The sequence below is a fragment of the Rhinichthys klamathensis genome, unplaced genomic scaffold (genome assembly GCF_029890125.1).
Source record: "Rhinichthys klamathensis goyatoka isolate OS25496 unplaced genomic scaffold, OSU_Roscu_1.1 h1tg000567l_1, whole genome shotgun sequence".
NCBI classification, from domain to species: Eukaryota; Metazoa; Chordata; class Actinopteri; order Cypriniformes; family Leuciscidae; genus Rhinichthys; species Rhinichthys klamathensis.
Window position 1 is genome coordinate 1,424,752 of NW_026607033.1, and position 22,207 is coordinate 1,446,958.

Genomic DNA, 22,207 nt, shown 5'->3' on the forward strand with positions numbered 1-22,207 from the left:
CAGCATCACCAGTGTCAGTGTCTTCAGTGTCAAATGATCCTTCACAAATCAGTATAATATGAGGATTTGATGCTCAAGAAACATTTATTATTATTATCAATGTTGAAACAGTTGTTGGTCTGTCAGTTGTACGGTTTTTTTTTTTTTAGGATTCTTTGATGAATAGGAAGTTCAAAAGAACAGCATTTGTTTGAAATGGAATCTTTTGTAACATTATAAATGTCTTTACTGTCCTTGATAAATAAAAGTATTGATTTCTTTCCTCCCAAAAATTAAAATAAAATTTTCACTGACCCCAAACTTTTGAACGGTAGTGTATATATAGCAAAATTTAAACAGCCAAATATTAAATTGATTTATTCTCGTTTACTCACCTCCATGTTGTTCTTTTATCTATGAAACACAAAGGGAAAAAGTCAGAGATTCTGCTTGTCATACAATGACGAAGTGAATGATAAAGCTGAACTCCAAATGGAACAAAAGCAAGCAGCATAAAATGACCATCACAGCAATTGTGTGCTATATTCTGATGCCATACAATAACATTTTGTATGTTTTAAAACTTAAATATTTTTAAGTCATTATTCACTCAAAACAAGCAGCATAAAATCGTCATTTTAGTAGTTGACACTGCTTGTGTGCTATATTCTGATGACATACTGTACAATTCCATTGTGTATTTTTCAAGACTTTACCCAGCTAACAGGGAACATTACCAGAACTTAAGCTAACGTTGTAGCAAGGTTCTCTCAAATACTCTCCCATTATTGTTAATCGAACATTCGTTCAGAGTTACCTGGTCTTTATTATTTTCTTATTTTCTTTATTATTTTCTTATATAACAACACAAAAACATTACTTATACATTGTTCATTGAACATTTTAGTTAATGTTTTTTTTTTTTTTTTTTATATTACTAATTGTTTCAGAATGTTCAGAGAACATTTAAAAGTACATTTCCATGATGCTTATAAAATGATTCAATTAAATGTTCCCTAAACGTAAAAAAAAAAAAACAGGGAAAAGTTTTTTTTTTGGAACATTCATAAATAACAAACCGTTAGCAAAATGTTCTTGTTAGCTGGGTATTCAGTCATAACATTCCCCTCAGCAGGAGCTCTTAAATCTCATTTGTGTTCATGTTTAACCAAGTAGCAACGTCGCAATCAAGAGACAAACGAGATGAAGCCAAACATTGCGTGATACATCTAAATATGCCTTTTTTTTTTTACTTGCACACCAACACAAATGCTCCTATTCCTTTAAACAGTTTAAATTAAATTAGCAAAGTCCCCCAGGAAACCCGCACACATAACAGATTTTCAATTTTTCTCTTGACAATAGTTAGTGTTCTGTGCTGTGATCGATCACTTTAATTTACTCTGGAGTTTTGTCTGAGCGGTAATAAACTGGCAGATAATATACCCCCAAAAAATGCACAATGAATTTTAAGTAGGCACACATGGGCGAACTTCCAGTTTTCCTTATAAAGAGGCCTCAGAGTGCGTTGAAATTAACATCGTCACGTACAAGGAAAATAAACGTCCCCAATTGTGAAAGAAAAAAGGCCATAGCAGCTCAATATGATAATGTGCCATATGTAACTCTAGCTCACCGCTTTCACTTTTCCATAAGCAGAAGTCTAATATAGACCTTTACAGGGCACATCAGGAAAAAAGGCCTATTCCAGGAAAAAGCACTCGGCCCATGTAGAGCACCAAAGTGTGCTATTTTTAAGAGATGTATTGCCAAGTATGCTTGCACACACAAGGAATTTGTTTTGGTGACAGAAGCAGCTTCCAGTGCAGAGAGACAACAAAAGTACACAGACAGTAAAATTAAAATAAAGATATGTAAATAAAATATAACATTTTATACAATAGTAATCATTTTTTTCCCACAGGAAAATGTAGGGAACAGTTTATGAATCTGTTCTTTAAAGTTAAAAAAAAACAGCAAATTGTAAAATATAAAAGGTATGGTAAAAAGGAATTCTTGAAAAGAAAGTGAAAATTCAACGAAACATGATGAATAAATAATTGTCCTAAGTAATGCTACTTTTTTTGTTAATTTGAATTTGCTTGTTCACCAAATGCAAAATGCATCAGGCAATACATTTGTCAAGGAAGATACACAGATTTCTTGTTAATTTTCAATTAGTAACACAATATCATTTTGGTAGCCGTATATACAGTTGTGGTCACAATTATCTGCACCCCTGGCAAATATAATCAAAGATGGCTGTAAAAATAAATCTGCATTGTTTATCCTTTATTTCAAAAATTAAGAAAACATCTAACCTTTAATTTAAGTTAAAAAAAAATCACATTATGAAATAAATTTTTTTCTACAAAACAAGTTGGCCACAATTATTGGCAACACCTAGAATTTTTTATGGGTAAAATATCTCTGAAATATATGTCCATTATATATTTTTTTTAGCAAAGTAGCACAGCAGGGTGACTAGGAACATGAAATTGTCTAACTATGACCTCCTGTTTCACAGGAGTTTAAATATGTGACCCTGGATCACAAAACCAGTCACAAGTAGACAAGGGTAAATTTTATGAGTCAAAATTATCGATTTTTCTTTTATGCCAAAAATCATTAGGGCATCAAGTAAAGATCATGTTCCATGAAGATATTTTGTAAATTTCCTACCGTAAATATATAAAACATTTATTTTTGTGAGTGAATGCACCACAATCGCGAACATAAATGGACAACTTTAAAAGGCGATTTTCTCAGTTTCGATTTGTTTGCAGTTTGCACCCTCAGATTCCAGATTTTCTAATATTTGTATCTCGGCCAAATATTGTCCTATCCTAACAAACCATACATCAATGGAAAGCTTATTTATTCAGCTTTCGGGTGGTGTATAGATCTCAAATTGACCCATATGAGGTTTTGTGGTCCAGGGTCACATATGAGGAAACACAAAGGCCAAATTGCCTTAAAGGGGTCATATAATGCCATTTTTGTACAAGCTAATATGATTCTTTAGGGTCTAAATTAAAAGTTTGTAATATACTTTAATTAAACACTCTCATTATTATTGTAAGAAAACACTTATTTTACCTGGTCAAAAACAGCTCTGTTTTCAGCACGCCGTTTCAGTGCATATGACTTTAAATGATAATGAGCTTTGCTCACCCCGCCTCTCTGTTCTGTGCGTACACCGTTTGTAACACAATAACACAATAACCATAACGCGTTGTTCAGTATAAACGTGGGATTATGAATTATATTGAGAACGTCATACATAGAAAACATGCCGTAATGTACCCTGAGTGTAAACCTTAGACGCATTCATTGTGAAGCGTGCAGCTAGCGATTTGCAAAGATTAATATATTAATATAAAGTTTAATAAAACGTTACACTCACTTCCGTTCTTCTGGAGATTCAGCAGGAACACGAATATCTGGTACCGATCCATTTTTCATGAGCAGCTTCTTAGCAAATACAGCTTTATACTGATCCTCGTTTATAAAGCAGTCTGGTGTGTGAAATGATTCGCGCAAACATGAGAGCATTGACGTTGCTCGTGGGGAATATTCCCTTCGAAAACAAACTCAGCCACTGCGTCTTCAGCAGTTCGGATTTAGGAACATTAAAATGACTGCTGTGTTCGTTATTACACCCAAGAACAGAACACCACAATCGCTTAGACGCCATTCTGCTCATAGACAGTGCTCCAGCATATCAACAATGACCGCGCCGGTCCGCGCAGACTATGATTGACAGCTCCCTCACGAGCGAGGGCGGGTCTGTGTTGAATCGCTGCTGTCAATCAACAATCGTGGGAGGGGCGTGCGAGCTTGTGACGTCAAAGGCTCGAACGGCTTAATTTGAGGCAGGGGAAAACATATAAGGAGATTAAAACAAAACCACTGGATGGATTTTTATCATTATATGATGGTTGTGTACAGACACTGCCAACACACATTTCAGTATCAACTTGTAAAAGTGCATGTACCATTATATGACCCCTTTAATCATCCATAAATTCTCCTGATAAACGAAAGTTATGTGTCAGTCTGGAGTGTGAGCTTTGTTTTAGTGAAACAAAATGATGACAGATCTAATATGACATACTAACCAAGAAGGATCAAACAAGGAGTCACAGGCAAGTTACCCATTTTCTCAAGGTCAGCAGGAGTGGCAGACATCTATTAGTGAAGAAAACAATTTAAGATGCCTGACAGTATCTGCAAATAAAAAATTAAAAACTTAATGTGCTACTTGTTGCTTATATTCAACAAGTTGCTTATATTCATTACAGAGGCAAAATGCCTATCATATTGAGAATATGAATGGTTTATGTAAAAATTATAATTTTCTCATTTACTCACCCTTATGCAGATTTAAACTCCAATGATGCAAAAGATGACATTTTAATGGAAATTAAATGTCTGTTTGTCCCTACAATGCAAAAGAAGAGAATGGGGATCAAACTTTCAAACACCAATAGTAATTCATGAGTCACATGGTTTAACCCGTTTTCTGAAGTGATTCAATTTGCTTGGGTGAGACCAGACCGAACACTTTTCACCGTATATCTAGCAATTGCAGTCTAGTTTGTGATGCTTTGATCTTATATCTTTGATATTAAATTAAATGACTGGTGACTAAATTAAAGGGATAGTTCCCCCAAAAACAAATATCATCCCATGATTAAGCTACTCACCCTGAAGTCATCCTAGGTGTATATGACATTCTTCTTTCAAACGAATACAATCGGAGTTGTATTAAAAAATGTCCTGGCTCTTCCAAGCTTTTTAATGGGAGTGAATGGGCACAATTTTTTTGAAGTCCATAAGTAAACACCTATCCACCATAAAAGTGTCCCAAACGGTTCCGAGGGGTTAATAAAGTCCTTCTGAAGCGAAGCGATGCATTGGTGAGAGAAAAATATCCATATTTAAAACTTTATCGGCTAAAATAACTAGTTTCCGGCAAACGGCCGTACGCATCGATTTATGGCGAAAGAATAACCCTTGAACTTGAACCGTAACGACGAACACGGTTGATCAGCTCTGTTAGTTTGAACCGCGAGAGGCGTCAAAGCTTGTGGTCCTACATCCTACGTCAAACATCGTCAAGAACTCTTTTGGCATAAGCCGACTTGCCTACGGCCGTCTGCCAGAAGCTAGTTATTTTAGTCGATAAAGTTTTAAATATGGACATTTTTCTTACAAGAACGCAACGCTTCACTTCAGAATGTCTTTATTAAGCCATCGGAGCCATTTGGCACACTTTTATGATGAATAAATGCACTTGTATGGACTTCAAAAAAATTATGCTCATTCACTGCCATTATAAGGCTTGGAAGAGCCAGGATATTTTTTAAAGGGGTTGTAAAACAGCTTTTTTCAAAGGCTTGATTGTGTTTATGGGGTGCACTGTAACATGTTTATGCTTCGTTTTCAAAATAATCGCATTATTTTTCACATATTTTACCTTTATTCTACACTGCTGTGTCCCTTCTTGTAAAAACGGTCTGATGATTTCCGGGTTCTATGAAGCCCCTCCCTCAAAAACACTGGACTCAGATTGGCCCTGTCCCAAATGGCGCACTTCATGCGGACTTTTGGTCTCGTGGACTTAGGCCCTGTCCCAAATGGAACCCTAAGCACTCGCGGTCTTCCTCTGAGTCCGCACTTTCGCGACGTAACGCCGCTTTGAATGTCGGGAAGAAGTCTGCTGTGGAGTCCTCATCAGCGTGGGCTCGGCAAAAGTGCGCATCAAGGGCGCAAATCGACCGCAGAGGGGGCGCTCGCGAGCACCCTTCTGAGATCTAAAAATGACAAATGGGACACACTGCGGTCTCACGGACTTAACGGACACGCGCACGCGGCAGCCATTGTAAGTCCACAAGACCGAAAGTGCACATGAAGTGTGCCATTTGGGACAGGGCCTTAAATTGCGCGTGCTCGCCGAGTCTACGAGTCCGTAGGCCGTCTCATTTAGCATTTTAATGCTCTGAAGTGTGCTCAGCAGCGCCCCCTTTGTACCCTTGAAGCGGTCTTCCGCGAAGCCCACATAGATGCAGGCTCCACACACTTTAACTACCCAGGAATCCTTGCGGAAAGGCCAATCAGATAACGGATGGGAGGAGATTTCGCTCACGGACAATTGTTAACATGGCTGAGAAGAAAATATTTAAGTGTAATTATCATTACGGTTTTTATGACAAGTTTATACAAACGTTATGATCATCGACCAGTGGTTGATGTCTCAAACATAGGCTAATAATAGCGAGCTGAATAATACGATCGCATTATGATTCATTAAATAAATAGAACAGAATGTCAGGGCTTTACTGAGTAATATGTAAACACAACAACAATAGGCAGCATATTTCCCCGAACCTGTAGCTCCTGTCCATAACAACAATCAGACCGTCTTCCTGTTTCCGGCGTGGCGATCGAGTCTGTCCCAAAAATACCTCTCAATGCGCCCTCGCGGACTCGCGCTAAGGGCCCTATAGGTCTGCACTACATGACGTCACCGAAGTGTGGACTCTGAGGAAGTCCTCAAGTCCGGAGTGTGGCATTTGGGACAGGGCCTCAGATTGTTGTGAACCGCCTAGTGCACGTTGTTTGGAAACATCACGCCTTACCTTTACCGGTAGTTCCAATATTGTCTTACCAATTTGAGCCCGCATCAGACCCAGAGAATATTAGTGAAGAGGATCGAGGATCAATGTTGCTGCACTGCACTCTTTTAGATCTCTAAATGGATGGGATTTTATTAGCTACAGCACACTAAAAGTTGTGATAAAAATGTGGTGCATGAGCATTGTTCAGTCCTATTGTTCAAGTGGACATTAATGAAATTAAATCCAGAGAGCAGTTTTAATGGACCTTTGTTAATGTTCTCTCAATTGGTTCATTATCTTATTCTTTAGAATGCTTGTGGACTTTTACTACTGTATATGGACTAGCATAATGCAAAAAGCGGTAGAAGTTACAAGTCATCCAAAAATACCTTTAAAAGCATTGATGTCCTCATTTATCAGAATGTATTGAGCCATTTTCTTGTATTTTTTTCACAGCCGACTATCTATATTGAGCCCTGAAACAAATGACAGTCCCAGAGGTCAGGTTTCAACTTGACATTTAACCCAATAAAACAAATCAATGAGGCTTATTGATTGCATTTGAGCTGTGCCGAAACAGTAACGTAAATTGACCCTTTCCCAAACATAGCATCAGTTATCATTCCAATCTTATTATGATATCAGTTATCATGCCAAGAAGAGTCAAATCAAGCTGAATGACAAACATACTTAGAACCATCATCTACTTTAAATTCAGTTAGGAAACAATGATTTCTATTGCTTTCTTATATTGGTTGTTCTTTTTGTTGTAGTTTCTAATTATTTGATAAGACATTTACTGCATCTGCCAAAAAATATACAAATTAATTAATAAATTATGGAATACGTTGGAGGGAAGGACCAACCACAGATCAAGTTGAAGGTCACTCGCAATCATACAAATTCATTCTTCATTTCACTTAACCATAGTCCCATAGAGATTGGTCTTTATGAGAGGACAGGCCTAAAAAGAGAAAAGTCAAGTCAAGTCAAATTTATTATCCCATAGAGGAAATTTGGATTGCAGGTAGAGTGTATAGTTTAGCCATTGCTATAAATCTAAAAGACAATCAAGCCTGGCCAAAGTGAATCGTCTGAGTTGTAATATAACCAATGTCAATGTTAAAAGTAATTGCATGCCTCTCTGTAAATCCAACAAAGTTTTATCTGGTTTGCAGTAATGCAGTTCACATTGTCAAAGACCTTGCGGTGCAAAGAGAAGGACACTGAAGTCTATCTTTTATGCCTGTTACAGACTGTGCGATTTTAGCAATCATTTAAGATCATTACAAATCACACTGTATGACATGGATCTAATAAACTCGGGTACGACATGAATGTAGACTGTACGATGATGACTCCCATTTAATCATAATCTACGAGGCAAGATAATAATAAAACGTCATCAGCATGCGCTAGTGGTAAACAAATAGAGCAAGATGAATTGTACTTTGGCAATTTTGTTTTTTATGTGTGCTGAAAAAAAAGAGGAGGAAGAGAGAGAGGAGAATATGAACGCGGTCACAGCTTGGCATGCCAATTTGGCAATAATGGGTTTCCTCTGGCTCAAATTTTTTTTTTTTTTTTTTGTCTGTTTAATTTACTTGCTTACTATCTTTTTTGCTTACTGTTTATAAGTATGTTATTGTTGTTTAATTCTGTTTTGAGATATAACTATGTATTTGCGGTTATGTGTTCAATAAAAAAAAAAAAAAAAAAAAAAAAAAAAAAAATGGAGATTGAGGTAAGTAATATAGGGCCTAGTTTTAAGTGTTGCGTTGATCAATACACCATTTCATGTTGCATTGCATCAAAAAGAGATAATTACGAAAGTATATTGACAAGAACACAATGCCATGTTTAATGTCACAGAACTGAACAGACCTGAGTCAGGTTAGGTGCCATATTGAATTTTACGCGGATCAAAATTAGGCTGCCTGTTCACACACACCAAGGCTGATAAAATAAAGATAACAATAACCATATTAGCATCCACACCAAAACACAATATAATTCTGTTTATCAGAAGTGCATGCTGCAGCTCTGTTGTCTGCCACTTTAAATACGCAAGCCGGAGGGATTCTGATCGGCTGTCAATGTTTTTATTGTTTATCAGCTCCATTTTTTTTTGTGCGACGTTGACAACACGGTGATGGCCAACAAATAACGCCAGAAGAGTTTATTGAAAAGTACAAGCAACTGTTCTTTATTTATAGGGTATTTGGTGAGTTTTGTTCTATTTCATCTCTAAAATATGTATTATTTCGTGGAATATGTTTGAATAGTGCCGTTTGAAAAATAGGTTAGTTGGCTACCATTTTGGCCAGTGAGGCCTAGACTTACGTAAGCTTGACATGGGACAATTTTGTAGAATTAACGCTATACTTATACCGTTAGTTATTTTGAAGTCAAAACAAAATATATATTTATCCTCAGTAGGACTGTCATTCACAGATGAGATTTCTCATTAGAGATTTCGTTCACTTGCCTGCCTGGAATCACCGTTCATGACCATGACCTCGCGTTCAAGATGGCGAGGCTTCTTGCACGACGACAGATGAGACGAGACAGTAACGGATTACTGCAGGATTCCCCTCTCGCAGGTGTTTGAACTGGTAAGAACTATTTCCTTTTTTCTCTCTTCATTTTGGCGTTTCTTGAAGATTTGACATATCTTTGACCTGACAAAGCAGGTTAATAGTCTTTTAATAATCAAAGGACTTAAGTGGGGCACCATAAAAAAAGATATGCTGACAGTTTAAGTTGATTTAATATTATTCTAAAGAGGATGAGGATGTTGAATTTTGCTGTAAAGTTTTAAATTATCTTTGGCTGAAACTTGTAAAAAAAGGAAGTTCAAATTTGAGAGAGCATTCATTGAAAATTAAGATTTAATTCGTGTGTAATTAATTGGAAAACAAGCAAGTAAAATATTTATTTTTGGGCTTGTCTTTTACATTATTAATGATTTGAATTCAGCCTCGGTGAACATTCTTATTTGTGTATTAATATAAATAGTTGTTCACATTTTTATTTCTGATAGGTTTTTTTTAAGTGGACGTTTTACATAGTTTTTTCACTGTGTTCTAAATAGGGGCTGCATCCGAAATCGTATATTTTCTGACCAGTAGGCGAAAAACAGTATGTGACAAAAGAACTATGTCTGTACACATTCATACTATAGGCCTATAGAACGTACTTTTTAGCATTGTGAATAGGGCTACACAATTAATCGCAATGAAACAGCTGCACGCGATTTGGCAAAGGCTGTGATTATTTTATGCACAGAACGGCTGATCGGTAGTAAATGCTGCTTCATCTGAACACCAGAGGGCGCTCTCACGCAGACACGCCAAATATGCCTCGCTGCAGCCTGTAGCACGATGACGTAGCTGGATCAGATCCAACCATAGACAGTAAAAGATCATTTACTGTCGCATTTACTGTTGTTCACTGAATTCGAGGATGAAATCCTATCATTTTGTAAGACTACTACAGCGTTAACTACTTTATTTAGCCTTGTTGATGTGCATACTTTTTTAGATATATCCTTTTTTTAATATCAATTTTATTGTAAATCTATTTGTGATGCTAGTGGCACAGAGTTATACAGAACCTTTGAATTTATATTATCTACCTATGGCAGATTTATCTGAAATATCCTTAATCTCTTGTATGATTAAAAATTAGTCACTAAATTGTTGCTGAACCTTCTCTTCACCAGTACACCATAGAGTGCTGACAGATGAGATGACATCTGCCATAGATGCTGCTAATATCTCTTGTCAACACTTCAAAGGGTACAAGAGTGAATTATTTAATAAACCCACATTGCATATTAAGTTGATGACCAACATCTAAACTGTAGAAGCTGTGTTTTTTATTGATGCACACAGAGCCGGATTAACGCAAAGGCAAACTAGGCACGTGCCTAGGGCCCGACTGGCGGGATGGGGCCCAGACAGAGGGATACTTTTTTTTTTTTTTTTTTTTTTTTTTTTTTTTTTACAAATGTCCTATCTACAAATTATTTCAATATTTATTAATTAACTAAAAATAGTGACGATGTTTATCTTAACCATAGACTGTTACATTACGTCACATTAACGCCAGCCCATCAGGTGCTGCGAAGCAAAAGCCTAAATAGGCACGCAAAGAAGCACAGCTCTAATGCAGGTGTGTGCGTTGTCGTTATCTATTTTGGAGTGATTGCAATGTATTCTACTAAATATAAACTTGTACTGTAGATCAGCGTCATTTCTGGAAAAACCATTCACCGCTTTATTACGAGTTTAAAAGAGCGCGAGCGTCATTAACGTGCCCAGACGCGACGCTTTGAATTTGCGCGTACAATGAATAACATCGCGTCGGGAGCTGACTAAAAACGCTACAAAAGTAAAAGACAAGACGTTTGTATTCAAAGTTAAAAAGCCAACACACTACAACATTTTTAAATGTTTCAAATAAAGGATCTTGGGTCTATCTTCTAAATTCTGCTGATGATTAGATTATACCCTGCATCAGCCTACTTACGCCAATAATATCAGTTTAGAATTTTTTTTCTAATCAGTAGCGATCGTGTCTTTCTCTTCCACTTCATTTGTGTATAGCATATTTAAGCTAGCAATGCATAATATCATATTAGGCCTACTTATTAATAATATGACAATATCTGCATTCTGCAGTCAATATCTATTAAATGGGAGGGGAAAATCCTGCCCATACCAGCTATGAAAAAAAATGATAAAAGCATATATCACTGAAGTGGTATTCTGGAACTGTGAATAAATTGAATAAAACAGCAAAATAACAATAACAATAAAATCTTCATTAAACAAAAAAGAGATTACCTTAGATGAAGTTTGATTAATATGTACATACAGTAGGCTACTGGTAAAAAGTCTGGACCAATTACTATTTTTAATGTTTTTGAAAGAATGTTTTTATTATGCTCTACAAGCCTGCATTTATTTGATCAAAAATACAAAAAAGAAAAAGAAAAACAGGAATATTCAGCAAGGATGTGTTAAATATATAAAAAGTGATAGTGAAGACTTTTTTCAAACAACTTTTAAATAATAAAAAAAAAAATCCTGAAAAAAAGTATCACAGGTTATAAAATAAATATTAAGCACCATTTCTAACATTTGATAATAAATCAGAATATTATAAAGTTTTCTGAAGGATCACATTACACTAAATTCAGCTTTGCATCACATAAATATATTTTAAAGTAGTAAAATAGCAAAACTATTTAATAATATTTCACTATTATTTATCTGTATTTTTGATCAAATAAATCCAGGCTTGATTAGCATAAGAGACTTCTTTCAAAAACATTAAAAATAGTAATGTGTCCAAACTTATGTACTGTGTAAGTAAAAACATTTAAAATTAAATGTTGTATAAATTAAAAGGTTAGGAATCATATTTGTTTCAAGAGTTTTTTATTGGGGGTGGGGGGCCTCCAACATGAATATTGCCTAGGGCCTCCAAATGTCTAGAACCGGCCCTGGATGCACATCAGTTGTTTTTGATTAAAATAAGTTCACTATTTAACTTTTAAGCATACGTCTCTTTATGCAAGAACCTTAATGCAAGAAGTTTTTATAATAATTCTAAATATTTGTCAAGCATGGCATCAAAAACACGTGAGCACCTTTTTCTGTGAAACCACTGACTTTAAAACTGGCACTGTTGCCTACTAATTTTCAGGAGAAGTTGCTATGGTCGAAGTTACTAAAAGATGTTGTGATGTCATTACATAATTACGTAAAACTGCATCATTACGTATAATACACAATGACATTACAGGCAATCGCAGGCAAATAACACACTGTTTGTCTTTAAAGGCCGAAATAACAAGCTAGTATGCTAATATACTAATCCGAATTTAGCCTGTCTTGTTTTGGACTTGAATCCAGATAATTTGAATAGGTTTGCTTGATCAGATTGGACGATCAGGTCAGAAGAACAATGATGCAAACGGGTTCTAACAAATCATTATTGGATCTGTCTTCTGTGTTCTCATCTTGTTCTGGAGGTTTAGTGGAAGTCTTTCACTCTCCCTTTATTGTGTCCTACTACCCCTGGAGAATGTGATAGTAACTAACTGTAAATATTTTAATGGTACTATTGGAATACATCTCTTCTAAATGGTCAGATGTTGAGTGGCAGAAACATAGATTAAATAAGATTTATGAATCATTTAGCTTGTGCACAGAAATTACGGTTCTTTTGCCAGAGCTAATAAGTGAGGTGACGAATCTGGTGAACGAATCAAAGTGTGCATAGAGCGCTGCTGACACCTAGTGGACATAAATTAAGATTGCATTGTTAATGGCTCTGCCAGTTCATTTCACGGTAATTTGTTATATAAATGTGCATAATATGCAACACAGATTTGTTCATTAAATATAGTGGCATAAGTCTTAGCTGTACATTAAGAAAGGACATGCATTTACTTTGTGAGGGAGATTACTTTTTAAAGAAGGACTTTTATTCACAATAGTTTGAGAGCAATACAATAAAGAAAAACCCTCCATATGCCTGCAAAGAACACAGTGTTGAAGTGCATTAGAATACACAAGGCATGAGGCGTCTATAATTTTATTGTTTCCACTTTCCATGCATTTTGATTGTTGATCAATATAATACAAAATAAGTTTATTTTTTCAGTTAATTGAGTGAAGTTTAGCATAATTCAAAGAGAATATGAGTGTATATCATTTTATAAAGGCTAAAAGCGGCACTATTAAATATTGAGCTGGTTTGATGTACACATTCGGTATGAAGTGCAGATTAGACCCCTTTTGCTGCTGTGAGGCTGTAGGCGGCTGGGAGACAGACATGAAAGGGTTGTCATATGAAAGGAAAGCAGACGTGAACTTCCTGTGAACTTGTCTCATTTTTTGGAGTATACTGGTGCCAACTGAGAGATCAGCTCTACAACCATTGCTGCTGCTAAGACTAGTTTTAATTTTCTGCCACTATTTTGCTAAGGAGGCGGTGTGACCCTATTAAGTCCATGTACTATACAAGCTCACCATTTTGTTGTTTTGAATTTAAAGACAAAAAAACAGGAAAGAAACTAGTTTCACAGAAAGTGTGCACATTTCTTATATCATATTATTATTATTTGGAGCCAATTAAATGCTTAGTTATTAATGATCATCCACTGTCTAACAGTCACTTTTCTGTAAATTTTGAGGTTGTAATTTTCTGAATATTGGTAAGAATGTTAAATTTAAGATGCTGTGTTAATAAGTCAGATGTGACCTTGTGAATGTGAGTGTTTAAGCATGTCTCTTCAGTACTATTTAGTATTATATACTATTATAGTATTTATTAATAATTTCATCAAAAATATCTTTGTATTCCAAAGATGAACGAAGGTCTTTCGGGTTTGGAATGACTTGAGAGTAAGTAGATGACAGAAATTTCACTTTTGGTGAACTGACCCTTTTAAGGCTAACATATTCATACTAACAGCCCAAAAACTTCAATTTTGATTTCATGGGGACTTTAATAAACCCACTAAACTAAGAATTCGTGGAACTTCTTAACAAATGCTTTCATTTTTCTATGTACTCAGCACGTCTTTTTTACTTCCTGAACTTTTAACCACTGACATTGTTGAAACAATATGGCATGCTGAGAGAAAAATGATAGGAGCTACCTGAAATTCAAAAAAGCAAGTCTCACAAACATGCTGCGCTGGCAAAAATGTGAAGCTGATAGGAAAGACTATATTTTCAGAGAGTGAAAGAACTCAGACATTTAAAAGTACTAAAACATGATCTGTGTTAGGGAAAATTACTTTTAAAAGTAATGCATTACAATATTGCGTTACTTGCTAAAGAAGGAAACTAATTGCTTTACTTGGCTACCTTTTTTTGGAAAGTAATGCATTTACGTTACTTTTGAGTTACTTTTTCTCTCCTGGACTGAGAAAGTTCTATTTTTTGCGAAATGTAATTGCCCTTTCACACAACAAGTGAAAATGCAAACTCACGTCTGTACAGTAGAGGGCGCAGCTCTAACAAACCCTTTAGCTGTGCTGCTGTTCTGGATCGCAGAAGAATAGGACACAGGAAAAGAAAGTTCAACACTTCAACATTTCAGCAATAACAAAACAAAAAAAAAATGTTATGTTTTGGTTATTAGTATGGTCTAAAGTCATTTTTAGTTATTAGTATGGTTGAATTGGATCAGCGAATGTCAGTAGCAAATACATTGGTTAATAAAGTGAGATTAAATGCATAAAGTACATTTGTGTAATTTTTAACTTAATTCATTATTGCAGGTTTGTGTAATACTCCAAGTTTGTGTTTCACTGTTTTTTATTCATTTTGAGGAATACTGAATCAGTTTTGGTGCAGGTGAGATAAGTAAATGCCTGCTCACATTTAGTCTAGAACTACAATATCCATCGGCCTCCATTTTAGCCTTTTTCAAAGCAAATGAGACAAGTAAAAACAAAACATTTCTTTGTAATTAATATTATTCCACAAATGCTGTCAGTTGAGTTAAACTCATTATTTACTCATCCTCATGTCCTTCCAAACCCGTAAGTAAAAAAAAAAGAAGCCTAAATGAAATGAAATAAATGGCACAGCAACAGTCTTAATATTCGTTCTCTGTAACCCACAGCTTTATATGGTTATATGGTCAAGTTGAATTTGTTATTGTACTGCATGAATTTTCCGTCTTATATTTTATCTTTTTAAAGTATTTTTGTCCTATTCCTCTCTCTCTCTTTGTATCAAAAGTGCAGATTTTTCTTCATATATTTGCTCTTGATATTCTCTTCCAGTCAATAATAGGTATAAGCTAGGGGTGCAACATTTCAGTTTGCATCACGGTTTAAGATTCACGGTTTCGGTACAGTTCGGTATATGCTATGTTCAGGGAAAAAAGGACTACTGTCAAATAAAAATAAAGAAAATAAAAACAAATAATTTAAAGCAACAGCACAAATAAATACAATAGAGCAAACATACTAATAAAATAAGCAGTGCTTTGGGGGTTTTTCAGGTAGGTCTGACTCTGACATTAGTTTTCAGGTACAGAAATTGAATATAATAATCAAATGTAAAATAACATTTCATATTTGACGGTATAAATGAAAGATTAATTCTTATTTAAGTTACAAAAGCTATTCAATCCAGAGATGTGAGTGATTTCCTTGTCTTTTCTTGTTTGATTAACATTAAAACACAGACAGCAGGAATATTAGGCTGCTGTCCCTTTAAGACATAATGCACAGATTTAATGTATACACTGTATACACTGATACTGATACACATGCGTTGTCTTTCTCGACCGTATAAGTTCACTAAAGGCATAACAGACTATATGACTGCTATCAAGACGGACATGTTGACATCATTTTTGTGTGAATTTGCCCATTCAAGCGTAAGAATTGAAAGACAACTCGATATTTGCGCGCTGTCTGAGACGTGTGCGCGCTTCGGATACGCGAGTTCTCTTTCGCGTCTTGCTCTTGAATATTTAAATTGGCATGGCTTAAAGGGGTCATATAATGGTACATGCACTTTTACAAGTTGATTGTAATGAAATGTGTGTTGGCAGTGCCTGTACACAACCATCATAAAATGATAAAAATCCATCCAGTGTTTTAATCTCCTTTTATGTTTTCCCCTGCCTCAAATCGAGCCGTTCGGCCGTGTGACGTCACACGCTCGGAAGCCCCTCCCACAATTGTTGATTGACAGGAGCGTTTCAACACAGACCCGCCCTCGCTGGTGAGCCAGCTGTCAATCATAGTCCGCGCGGATCGGCGCGGTCATTGTTGATATGCTGGAGCACTGTCTATGAGCAGAATGGCGTCTAAGCGATTGTGGTGTTCTGTTCTTGGGTATAATAACGAACACAGCAGTCATTTTAATGTTCCTAAATCCGAACCGCTGAAGACGCAGTGGCTGAGTTTGTTTTCGAAGGGAATATTCCCCACGAGCAACGTCAATGCTCTCATGTTTGCGCGAATCATTTCACACACCAGACTGCTTTATAAACGAGGATCAGTATAAAGCTGTATTTGCTAAGAAGCTGCTCATGAAAAATGGATCGGTACCAGATATTCGTGTTCCTGCTGAATCTCCAGAAGAACGGAAGTGAGTGTAACGTTTTATTAAACTTTATATTAATATATTAATCTTTGCAAATCTTTAGCTGCACGCTTCACAATGAATGCGTCTAAGGTTTACACTCGGGGTACATTACGGCATGTTTTCTATGTATGACGTTCTCAATATAATTCATAATCCCACGTTTATACTGAACAACGCGTTATGGTTATTGTGTTATTGTGTTACAAACGGTGTACGCACAGAACAGAGAGGCGGGGTGAGCAAAGCTCATTATCATTTAAAGTCATACACTGAAACGGCGTGCTGAAAACAGAGCTGTTTTTGACCAGGTAAAATAAGTGTTTTCTTACAATAGTAATGAGAATTTTTAATTAAAGTATATTACAAACTTTTATTTTAGACCCTAAAAAATCATACTAGCTTGTACAAAAATGGCATTATATGACCCCTTTAAATGAGTTTAGTTAAAACACAGATAGCAACATGTGCTGTTCAGTTCCCACCTGCGCTCGCACGCTATGAACACCCGCAGGATGATGTCGGTCATGTTTGTACTGCACTCGCATTGAACAAAGTTTACAAAGAGTTACCGTTTTGTTCAGGTTTTTTTTTATTATAGCTGTTGTAATGTATTATGGGGAGCCATCATGTGCATCCATTGACAGAAACATACATTAGGGAAACTGTTTTACACGTTATTTTCAACAAACCAGTTTATAAATGCGTCATGAGATTTGAGATCAACCACAGTGCAAGTGCGTGCCTGCCGAACCGTAGGTGGAAAACAGTATGGTTCGATTTTTTTTTTTTTACCGAGAACCGTTACACCCCTAGTATAAGCATCTGTGCAAATGCAATTTTTTCCTGTACGTCTTAGCAAAAGACAGAAGTGTGAGTGCACGTGCACATTAAGCTTAACGAGTATCCGTGTTTGAGAAACCCAATCCCTCTTTGTTAAAATAACAAGCCTAAAGTCAGTTGTGCATCTACATCAGCAGAAGATTTGTTCTTTTCAAGAGATTTATGTTTTGCTAATCGCATTGGTCACCAACCAATTAATTTGATCAATTTCTTACAGATGTTCACCTAATGTGTGATTCTTGATTCTGCAAAAGGAACCGATTGCGCCTTCAGTGCTTTTTGTGACTCTGAAATAGGGTCTTATTTTCCTAGGCTCTTTTGCATGCTTCACAAATCTAAGTAAAAGTAAGGGGATTTAGCACTAATCTGGATTTATATATTCAACCCAATATAAATGAAACACCTGTGATGCCTAACCAAAACAGTAGGTGTATAGAAAGGCACGATGAAAAGAACTTGAACAAAGCAGTGTTTTGGAATGCACCATGCAGGCCGTCTATGAGTCTTTTGATGCATGGATTCATTTTGTGCTTGCTTTTCTGCATAAGATACCTCGTATATTATTAGTGGTGCTCGCTAAGGTTTTAAATACCTAAGCCTAATTGTTAAACTTTTGCATGCAACTTGTCTCGAACTGTTTGTGCTATGGACATAAATAATGCCTCAAATCAAGCAGCTTGAGGAAAGATGAGCTAATACTTTAAACAATCAGATTTAGGATTTATGCCTGGTGAATGATAAAACAGGTCAAACAATCCTATATTTGAAGCAGCAGGGACGTGAAATATACAGATTTCTTCTGCATATTAAATTAATATTATCAGTTCAGTTTAGCTTAATCAGAAGCATTTCTATCAAATTCATTTAGATTTATCCTGTCTTTTTTTTCCTGAGTTTCTATGTTTGTTTGTTTTTAAACAAAAAGGCAAAAACTAAAAATGTGGTTACAGTGTGCCACTTGCAATGGAAGTTAATGGGGCCAAAACCGTAACATTAAAATATTCACTGTTTAGTATCACCCCAAGATGTAAGCAATAAATAACACAATTTCAGTGTGGAAAAATCACTTTCCTTTTCTATGTAAAGTAACTTGCAATGACAATGTAACACCTAAAACCCGAAATGACTATATTAAAAACGGTGACTTAGCAGCTCAAATAACAAGTTTAAACAGAAAAATGTATGTAAGTTATAGAAATATAATCTTCACATTTCTGTTTTTAAATCCTTTAAAAAATGTCCTTCATTGTAAGTGCCTCACTGTGACCTCCATTTTAGCCTTTTTCAAAGCAAATGAGACAAGTAAAAACAAAACATTTCTTTGTAATTAATATTATTCCACAAATGCTGTCCGTTGAGTTTAACTTGAACCATACCAATTTTCTTTAATGGGATAGTTCACCCAAAAAGGAAAATTGTCATTTACTCGTCCTCATGTCCTTCCATCCAAACCCGTAAGTAAAAAAAAAAGAAAGAAGCCTAAATTCAATCTGTTCATCATATAAAGCGATCGTGTTCCTTCAGACAATTTGGACTAAACCGCTCAATTCATATGGATTCGATTTACGATCTCTTTATGAACTTTTTGAAGCGTCAAAGTGGTAGTTGCGTAGCTGTCAATGGAGGGACAGAAAGCTCTCAGATTTCATCAAAACGATGTTCATTTGTGTTCAGAAGATGAACGAAAGTCTTACGGGTTTGGAACAACATGCGGGTGAGTAATTTATGACAGAATCTTCATTTTGGGTGAACTATCCCTTTAAGCTCGGATGGGACCACATGTGAGCATCATATATGCACAGAATTAGTAGTAGTACAGCAATAGAGAGCGGGATATAAACAAAAAAATCATTACAATCTACTTGTTTGTTTTGTGAATGGAGGTGTTCCAGTGGCCTGGCCACAACATCTGCAAGTTTTTTTTTTTTTTTTTTTAGCCTCCCTCACCTCATCTCCCCTGGCACAAAATAACAGCTTCATTGCTGGTTTGCAGCAACCTCTGGATTGTGTCTCTGTGATTTGTAAGTCTCTGGGGGCCTTAACCATAGACTTCCTTTTGACCCCCTTTCCTCTGCCCCTTTAAAACTGCCCCGCCCATCCCCAAAATCCATATACTAAGTCTGTGAGACCTAAAGACCCAGCCGAAAACAAACGGCCTCTGTATCAGAGTCCCAAGTTTTCTTCCTGTGAGCACTTAAGCCCAGATGCACAATACGAGCCTATGTGCTCCACATCTGTATAATGACACGCATGGCGATCTGTTATTCTTCCCCATAATGACCAGGACCTCAGATTAGACTTCTAAACATCAGCTACCTCCATAAAAGGCATTTATTTTCCCTTTAGTCTAGCTGCCTCACTGAATTTCAACACTGAGGATGTATTGTTTGCTTTAGGCTTTTACTTCGGGAGCTTTTTCTTTTCTTTTTTGTAATGTCACCATACTATCGTGCATGTAAATGTTGTCTTAGTATGCTTGGGAAACTATACGCAGCTGTCTAATCTATGAGTGACAGAGATTCTTTGTGAACCGGTGGAATATGAGATCTCCATCTAAATGGCAAAGAAGTGCCATTAATGGAATATGTTTTAAACATTATTCGTGTAATGCATTTTAAATGGCATCAAAGTAAACATGTTTCATCATCTCTAGTAGAAAATGCATTTTTTTTCTTGCTGTGTCAACATTTTCAATGCCCCCATCAAATCTTATTTTTAGCAATGCAATTTCATATCAGCTGGAAATAATAAAATATATATATTTAATCATTTTTATCTTTACAAAAATGCAACAAGCTGAGAATTATGCAACTATAATGTAATTCATTAGCACCTTTTTTATCTGGAAATTGATGGCATATGATGCAAAACATCACAGATTGATTTGTAGTTTTCAGTAGATTCTTACTGTGCTTTCATGACTATTCAGTCATTTTTGCAATTTTTGATACAGCCTCATCTATATGTTAGCCAGCTAGACATTGTCTCAAATTGCTGAATTGTCAGTAAATTGTGTTTGCAATGCAGAAAAAAAATCGACAAGATTGATAATAAATAAATGATGAATAATGAATAAATGTAATTATTTTAATACATTTTTCTGATAAAAAGTAAATTTGAAACCAGCTTAAAACTTCACTTAAAATCTATACGATGCAAAACATTACTGATTTGCAGTTTTAGGCTTTGAAGACCATCAAAATTCATGCTTCACTACGTGAGCTATAAAGCACAGGAAACCAAATTTAGCAAAAGTTTGCAATAAATAAAAAATTGTCAGGATTTTCAGTGGCAGCGCCGTGACAGTTCTGTGAACTGACCTTAAAATCCTTCTTGTTAAGCCCTGATTTCTCGTCCTTACAAAAAATAATGCTTGTATTATTACCAAGTCTGTTGACTTTTCATCTTCTTGAACATTTTCTGAGTTGTGAACAATGATGTAATAAATCACATTAACAAGTGTTTTTTTTTTATATTGTAATTTTTGCCACTAGGGGGCAGTCTCAACCCTCAAGGTATATATAAATGTTCCCTAGTCTTTTGTTTGGTTGCTTGTTCTTAATACATTTCCTCAGTCCTGTCATCTTCTCCACACGTCTTACAACACCCACCTTCATACACGTCCATTCAAAGATACATTTAACTCATGTGAGGGCTGAATGGCTGTTGTAAAATGTAAAAATATAATACCACTTCTAAATTCTTGCCTACTGAAAAAAAAAATAGTATTATTTTTCTCATTGAATGAATCAAGTCTGATTCATTAAGAAAGTTTGCGTAACCACCAAACCAGCATGTTTACACAACACAAGGAAGCTTCTATCTTTGAATTAAATTGAAAAAAGTAGCACAAATAAATACAATAGAATAGAGAAACAAATAAAATAAAGAGAGGGTTTTTTGGGGGGTAGTTCTAACTCCATTATTCAGTAACAGAAATACTACAGAAACTGAATAAAAAGTATTCAAATGTAAAACACTGAATAGTATTATAAGTTAAAGCTGCAGTCCGTAGCTTTTTTAAGTCAAAAATAATCCAAAATAATTATATAAAAAAAAAACGTATTCTGCCAGTGGTCAAAACTGTCTGCTTGCCATAGCTAGATTCAAAACGGTTAGCTTGTAATAATGATTTTAATTCCAGTGGTACTGGTGGGTTTCCGCGGGAAATTCGAGCATGTCTTTGCGTCATTACGTCACACCCGTACACATAAAGAAGGAGTTTCGGCTAGCCGGCCATTCTGCGCGTGATGAGATGTTTAGATGTATAGGCTTTTCTCGCAGCACTTTACATAATTAAACTTATGGCATCCAGAAAGATCCAAACAACAATCATCAGTGTCAACTGGAGATTCAGCAGTTATAAAACCCAAAAGACTTCGTACTTCGGATTTAAGGTGGCTAGAGAAAGAGAAAGAAACCGTCTCATGCGAACACAAGGATTTCAACATCGGCGGGGCTTTTGAAAAGTGCGTGAACTCCGTGTTTTGAAGGGGTTCAAAACGGAAGAAGAGACGGCTCTTTTCTGCTGAACAAGTAAGACATTTCAATAGTTCAATCGTGTAACAGTACGTTTTCTTAATTCACACAGTTATGGAGTTTCCTTTGTTTGTGCCTTTCTCGTTTTGCTAT